Source organism: Pinus tabuliformis, chromosome 1_2, assembly GCF_031772625.1.
Source record: "Pinus tabuliformis cultivar Carrire ecotype Pingquan chromosome 1_2, CPIR1, whole genome shotgun sequence".
Classification (NCBI taxonomy): domain Eukaryota; kingdom Viridiplantae; phylum Streptophyta; class Pinopsida; order Pinales; family Pinaceae; genus Pinus; species Pinus tabuliformis.
Window position 1 is genome coordinate 1,125,022,413 of NC_142298.1, and position 7,492 is coordinate 1,125,029,904.

The following is a 7,492-nucleotide window of genomic DNA, read 5'->3' on the forward strand; positions in this document are numbered from 1 at the left end:
CTTACACAAGAATAGAAAATTTGAGAAGCTCATAAGGGTATGTGCTGAATCAATGGCCAAGCTATCTAGTGTTGAGCAACGACCCAAATCCCTCTCAAGGCAACAAGAGGAGTACAATTGCGAGTTCCAGAACAACCATCTACATGAATACATAGATAAGGCTTGAAACACTACTAACCCGCCTTTATACATTGAGGATAACAGGGTAGAGTTCTAGAAATTAAGGAGCCCAACTCCTTGGGGATATTCCCACTCATATTGTTGAAGGAAAGTGCCAAGTAAATTGAATTTTTGTAGCTATGGAGTTCACTTGGAATAATTCCTTCCAATTGATTTTACGACAATTTGAGCTTCTTCATACGAAAGAGGTGTCCCAACTATGGTGGGATATGACCGTGTAAAGAGTTGTTTGAAAGATCAAGTGAGTGGAAAAATGACAAATTTCCAAGGTAAGAAGAAATGGAGCCACCTAGATTGATAGAAGTAAGGTTGAGGGAGACTGGTGGGCTCTAGTATTGTAACAATAATGCTACAACTCCTGGAGCTCCCTTCTTTAATTTTATCAACCCGGTAGTTCGTAACAAACTTGGAAGCGACGGTGCTGTATGCACAAGTACTAGCTCTTGCCGCAACTGTCACTTGGTCAGCTGGCACAAGTCCGCTAGGGGCTCAAGCCAACTTCTATGAGATCTTAGAAGAAGCTTTTTAACTGATGGACGAAAGCTAACTCAAAGGAAGCTAATCTACTTGCGGAAAGAAACTGAAAGCCAAAAAGAAACGCAAACCCTAGCAAACCCTAATTCTACCAACTAGTCCTACTGATGCAAAAATGAGAATGCAAACTATGAGAAGAGATGCCATTACTTCTAGGAAGGTAAAATGCATATGTCTAAGTTATCACTATCTGAAGAAAAAATCTTTTTGTATTTTTGATTAAGTTGTTGGAATTATCATGCATGTGCTTCTAACTAGTTTTCCACTGTGCAGGGATGGATCAAGGGATGAAATGCTTTGGGAAAGGTTGGGATGGTACAGAGAGGGTCTAAGGGATCCCTAGCATTCTTTCTGAGAGTTTCACAAAGTCTGGAGGCCATGCAACCGTGTTTATGAACTTCTACAGGAAGTCTGCAGGGGTTTCTACAGGAAGTTCTGTAAGTCTTCTACAGGATGTTCTGTAATTCTTCTACAGGATGTTTCAAAATGGGATTTTGGAGCATGGATGGAGGGAAAAAGATGGAGGAATGAGTATGGAGGTGAAATAGGGATGTGAATAGGTCTAAGGCTCGGTGGATGAGGCTAAGGAGCGATTGGATTTGTTCAAGGGAGAGTGAAGAAATGTTGCACAAAAATTATGGTTTTGGGAGCGAATGGCAACTGTGAAGCAAGGGTTCTAAGTAGAGGGTGGAGCAGGTAGGTTGGATGGAGTATGTTCAGGTAAGGAAGGGTAATAGGTACTCTGTAAGTGGTTTTCCAAACTGAACAAACAAAGACATGCAAAAAAACAAAGATCTAGTTATGCTACCCTAATATGATCTAGCGAACAGTAATAAGAATGGACAACAACTTTATTTGCAAGGAGACCATGTATATTAACTATGAAATGAAGCATTCAAAGCTCTGAACATGTAACCAACTTCTGCAAATGAAAACCAAACACTAATGATTGCATGGTAAAGCAAAGTCAGTGTTTTTGTGGGCAGCAAAGTCATCCTAGTCACAGCTCTTGATCCCACTAAGGGAGAGGTGAAACCACAGATGTTTGTTGGCCCTTTTCTTGAAGCTTTTTCTGTTAACAACCTATCAAATAAATTTGAGCATGAAAATCTATTTTACTCATCAAAAAAACAAACTAAATAACAAAAAAAGATTTAGATCTAAATAGCAAATTTTATTCTAAGAATGCAGCAAAGACACATAAAGATAATCAAAGGAGGTATTGGGCGCTTGAGATGGGCCCAACCCCAAGAGCTACAGCCTCCTAAGAGAGATTTAGAGCTGGTGCAAAGCTGGATTCATCTTTATTGATCAAGAAATGAAGAGTTACATCAAAACTGTCCACAAGAAGAACTTGAACATGAGCTGAAAGCAAAGCTAATCTATTGTATAAAAATCGAACTACAAACTAGCTAACTAATGACCAAAACAAAATGACTAACTGGCTAACCCAAATGAGGCCCTAAGCCTTCTTATTTATACAATTTGAGGACCCAACAGTCCTCCTAAAATTTAGGGACTTGGCTGCCCAAGACTTGTAGTTAACAGCAGTCCTACTTGACTTGCTTGGCTGCCCTTGTGCTCATTGATTTGGCGGCCTTTGAACTCCGAGCTGATGGTGGAGAATTCGAGGTAAGGGCCCATAAATGAGGGGGACACCTTCCTACAAATCCTCTAGCTTGTTCTCCCACGAATTTGGCTGCCACGTGCTCATTAAGACCTTCAATTTTGTCTCCATGTGGACCAAAAAGGCTACACAAAGCACCCATTAGACTTGTTGGCATAATGACTAACCAAATTCACTCTATTAACATAAAAATAATCAAAAACATGCAATAAACTAATAAGAATGGTGGATTAAGTCAAATTAGGAGGTTGAATGAGCCCAAATAATTGTCCATTTTTGGGGCTCATCATCACCCCCCTACTGAAAGTGTTGTTCATCCTCTGAGCAACCAATCTCTCTCCTCATCTTTGATAACCCTGGTGGCTTCTTTGGCTAACATCTCGGCCGATTCCTCCTTTGGCTTCCCTCTTTTCAAACTTCCTGTAGAAACAGTTCGCTGGCTTCCTGTAGAAACAGTCCTCTGTCTTCCTGTAGAAACAGACAGCACCACTGTATCTTGCTTGGCTGTGGGCGATTTTCCTTTTAGTTGGGCTGTGGCAGCCTTCATCTTCTCCTCCTTCCTGCTCTTCTTCCTCACTGCCTGTTGCTTGTAACTCTGAGCTAGTGTGATTTGATGGAGTAATATTTGAATGAGTGAGGATTTAATGAGGAGGATCTATCTCCTATAATCTCTCCTCCTTGTCTCATTCAAGTTTCTGCTCTGAATTACAATGGGTGAACAAGGAATCTGGATGGACTTGGATTGTGCTAAAGATCAAGAGGTGTGCATTTATCATAGCAGATATATAACACCAAGAACCCAAGATAATCTATGCAGCGTTGGGAAGGTTAACTGGACAGGTGAAGGTGGCCAACTATATTCATGAGTCCTCACACAAATTTTTTCTGCATGATGTGGACGAACAGAATAAACATCATGCCATATCAATTGGAAGCTAATTATTGCTACTGATTTGACCACATTTCAAATAGATTGATCACAAAGCTTCATCTATGTGAGACTGGAGATTTGCTTATTTGTAAACAGAAAGGTATCTTGACCTTAAAGACCTAATTGCAGTGAGGATTTGATGAAGCCAAAACTTGTAACAATTTTTCTTTTGCTGCAGAGGATGACATAAATTGCACAAGTTAACAAACACTCTACGAAATCAAGCCTTCAGGCCCATGTATAGGTTCACCAGGCATTGCTGACTTCTAAGTTTTCTGCATGCATTTCCAACTTCTAAGTTTTCAGCTAGCATCTATTTTCACTCACATGGCATGAACAAGTGGAAACTGAGAACACAGAAGTTATATGCTCTCCATATGTTTTTATCTTAGACTGACGAACATATTGAGATCATTAATAAGACAATTGTGCTCTCCAGACCATAGCAGATTTATGAATTGCCAATGTTTAAATTCAAAGCTGCTAGTTTGTTCTGCTATACATCTGTAAGTACCCCAATTCATTTGTCCGAAGTTTGAACCCAATTATTAGATACCACTGTTGAAATCGGAAGATATCCAATGGGGACTTAAGCCCTCTGAATTGCTTGCATGAAGAGACTCTTCCCAAACCTTGGGCAGTAGTCCATTTGAGACAAGAAAAGTTGCAATCTCCTGACCACTAGTGAACTCTGGAGTTTTCGTTTCTGACTCCATGGCCTGCTATTTCTACTGGATTTATTCCACAATGGTGTTGGATCTCAGAGCTTTCTTCAAGCTTCAAACTGGATGAAGAACCTTAGGCTTCTCTGCTCTGGAAGACTCTGCTGCACTTTCCTGTAGAAGACCCCACCCGTTTCCTGTAGAACGTGATTCTGCCTTTGAGTGAGCCCGATGCACGAGTGAAATTCGAACCAGGTAGGAAACTCAGCGGAGGACGATAGGTTAAGTCGATTGTGGAAGCAGAGGATGTATACTTCGAGTTAAACATGATGCAAGTGCAAGTTAACAGCAGTCTATGAGTTTCAGTTGAGCGCTCAGATTTCTGCGTGATTTTTGGACTGAGGTGGCAGAGACATGTGTTGGCCATGCAGACAGTTAGGCTATCGTGAACTGCATGTTCTACTTATGAACTGTATGTTTTCTTCTTGATCCGCTGCACTGGAGTTCAAGCAGCTGACACTAACTGTGTTTTTTTTTCACGTGAATGACTGATCATGCTGCGTGATTTTTGCCTTGATGAGTGCAATTGGATATGGCTCTCTTCTTGGCTGAATCCACCCATCTCATTCGTTCATGCAATGCTTAGATCAGATTCATGTAATAGAAGAACAAGGTTTAGTCACGTACCTGAAGTCAAACGGCTGCTTGTGAAGCTTTTTGCTGCTGCATGCTCATGTTCTGCTGCTGCATGCTTGTATTCCTTGGTTTCATGAGAGCGTGGCTGATGATTTTTTATTTCTTTTCCTTGTGCAGGTGTCCTCTGGCCGGATCTGAGCTGCATGCAGTTGTTTTCACATTCAGATCTGCACCTTCAAGCTGCTGCTGCTACATGGTCACAAAATCAGAACTTGTTTTCGCCATTTCTCCCAAACGGCAAAGCGGATCGATCTGAAACTTGCTGAGCATGTTTCTATCATCATGATGCATCTCCCATAGCAAAATCGTGATCAATGGATGCACGGATTTCGAGAAAAATGGAAAATGGCTGAAGATTTCAGAGATCGATTTCTCGGAAACCGTGCATCGGAACCGGCTGAAACTGTTTGGGTAGGCTACTATCACCCATGTGCATCTCCCCATGAAACAGGTTTTGAAATGGATGCACGGTTATGGAGAAAATGCAAACATGGCTGATGGTGATGGAGGCTGATTTCTTGGAGACCGTGCACCGGAATTGGTTGAAACTGCTCAAGCATGTTGCCATGACCCTTGTACAATTCCCCATAAAACGGTTTGTCAAATGGATGCATGGTTTTCAAGTTATGGCAAAAACAAATTTTGTTCTATGTCTTTTTGCTTCAAGGCACTTTGCATGTGTTTGCATGGAAGGGAAAACTGAGCTTGGGCTGTGATGCAGGTATGGAGATGATGAAGGAGGAGTTGGAAGGTTGCATGAGGACTTCTAAACCCTTGAGGAAGCTACCATGTTCGCCAAACCACTTTTTGAGATCCATGTCTAGTTTCCCACAGTTTCTACAGGAAGTTCCTGTAGAAGCACAATGAGAAGCACAAGGAGGTGGAAAAAATGATGGAGAAAGGCAAGGGATGGACACACAAGTGTTTGTAGGCCTAATCAAAAGATTCCCATCATTAGATTCACTTTTGAAATTGGATGGGGCTCATCCAAAGGTTCTAGAGGATGTTTCCTGTAGAAATACAGAGCTTCCTGTAGAAGGCACAAGAAAAATTCCTTTAACCTTGATTTGAGTGCTCCTCCTGTCATGAAACATCCTTCTTGCAACTTGCAATGTCACTGCTGCAACATGAAATTATTCAATGGAGATTAGCTTTCTTTTTCTTTTCTTTTTCTCTTTTTTTTTTTTTTTTTTTGAAAAACAACTAGGGTGCCTCATGGAGGTTTTCACCCTAATTGCCTGCCTTGGGCGCCTCCAAGGGAAGTTTTCACCCAAAGATCTTATTCCCTTTTATTTTCTCTTTTTTCCAACCCATTGACCGCCTCATGGAGGTTTTCAATCAATGAGCCAATCTAAGGCGCCTCCAAGGAGGTTTTCACCTTAGATTTTTATTTTTCTCTTATTTTCATTTTTTCCTCTTTTTTCTTTTTTTTTTCTACCCTGCCCTACTTGAAAAACAAAATCATTTTCAAGTATAAGAATACTTCCAATGGAGCCATGTGCACATCGAGATTAGAGAAAAAACGATGTGAAGGCTTGAAATGCATGCTTGGACAAGTATGCAGATCTCAGAGACCAAATGATCTGGCGTTGAAGGGATCAAACAGAGCTGAGGAAGAAAGTACTGCTGCAACTTAGTGACCTTCTGAAACCATATCTCAATATAGCTTTGATGTCCTTGGTTCTTTTGCTGATCTGGATCATTCTTCATGTCACCTTCTATCATGACCTTCTGATCTTCCTCTTTTTGTTGATCTTTCTCTTGAATACATGGAAGATTTGATGGTAACCATGAGGGAACTCTCTCGATCTCTGATTCTGATCTCTTCTCTTCATCAAGTGCAGCCCATGGTTCTTTGATCTCCTCTTTGGAATCTTCTTTTTCCTTTGGTCCTTCAATAGAATATTTGTTTTGCAACACTCTTCCTGAGCTTTGGTGAACATCATTGAGCTCAAGAGGAGTCATTTGCACATGTTGTGCCTCAGATTTGTAATGGGGGTGAGCTGCTCCATTGTGTGGTTTTGGAAATGGTATGGGTAGTTGAGTGGAGGTGTGAAATTGAGATGGAGATGGATGGCATTGTGGTTGGGTAGGCATTTTGGGTTGCCTTGGTGGAGGAGGAGGCGATGGTTGTGGATGAGCAGGTGGTGGAGGAAAATGAGCGGGATGAGAGTTGTACTGGGGCCTCCACTCCTGATAAGGTGCATTCCACTGAGGCTGTGGCTGAGCATAAGAGTGAAATGAATGAGCAACTGGTTGGGTATAATATGGATCTGTGAAGGAACAAGGAGGAGGTGTGAACCAGGAAGGATGAGCAGGGGGACCCCAAGAAGGCATGAAAGTGTCTTGGTAGGGGTCATAATAGGTCTCAGGTGTCCCTTGCAGTTCCTGCTGATAAGATCTAGGTTGATACAGCCAACTTTGGTTCATATAATAGAGTGATTCAGTGGCTCCCTTGGCTCTTTGATATGCAACTTTGATTCTGGGCAAGGAAGGGCACTGATCTGTAGGATGGTATTCTTCACAGATGAAACACACTTCTAGGGAGTGCATTGGACATTCGTTCCTAGGATGCTTTCTAGTGCACCTAGGACAAAAGATGACCAAAGCCCTCTTGGCTTCCTCTTGCTTCTTTTGGATCCGCAAGGTATCCAGTTGCCTGGCAAGAAACTGCCTCATATCACTCTTGAAATCTTTGATCTGATTTTCAAATTCATCTTTGGACAAGATGTTGCTCCCAACATCTCTACTTGTAGCCATTTGCTCCAGAGGAATGTTTTCTTCTTCTTCTCCCCTAGAGGTTCTTTAAATATGCCTTGATGTCCACCCAGGGGTTCTTTAATCACAGCCATCGAAGAAGAG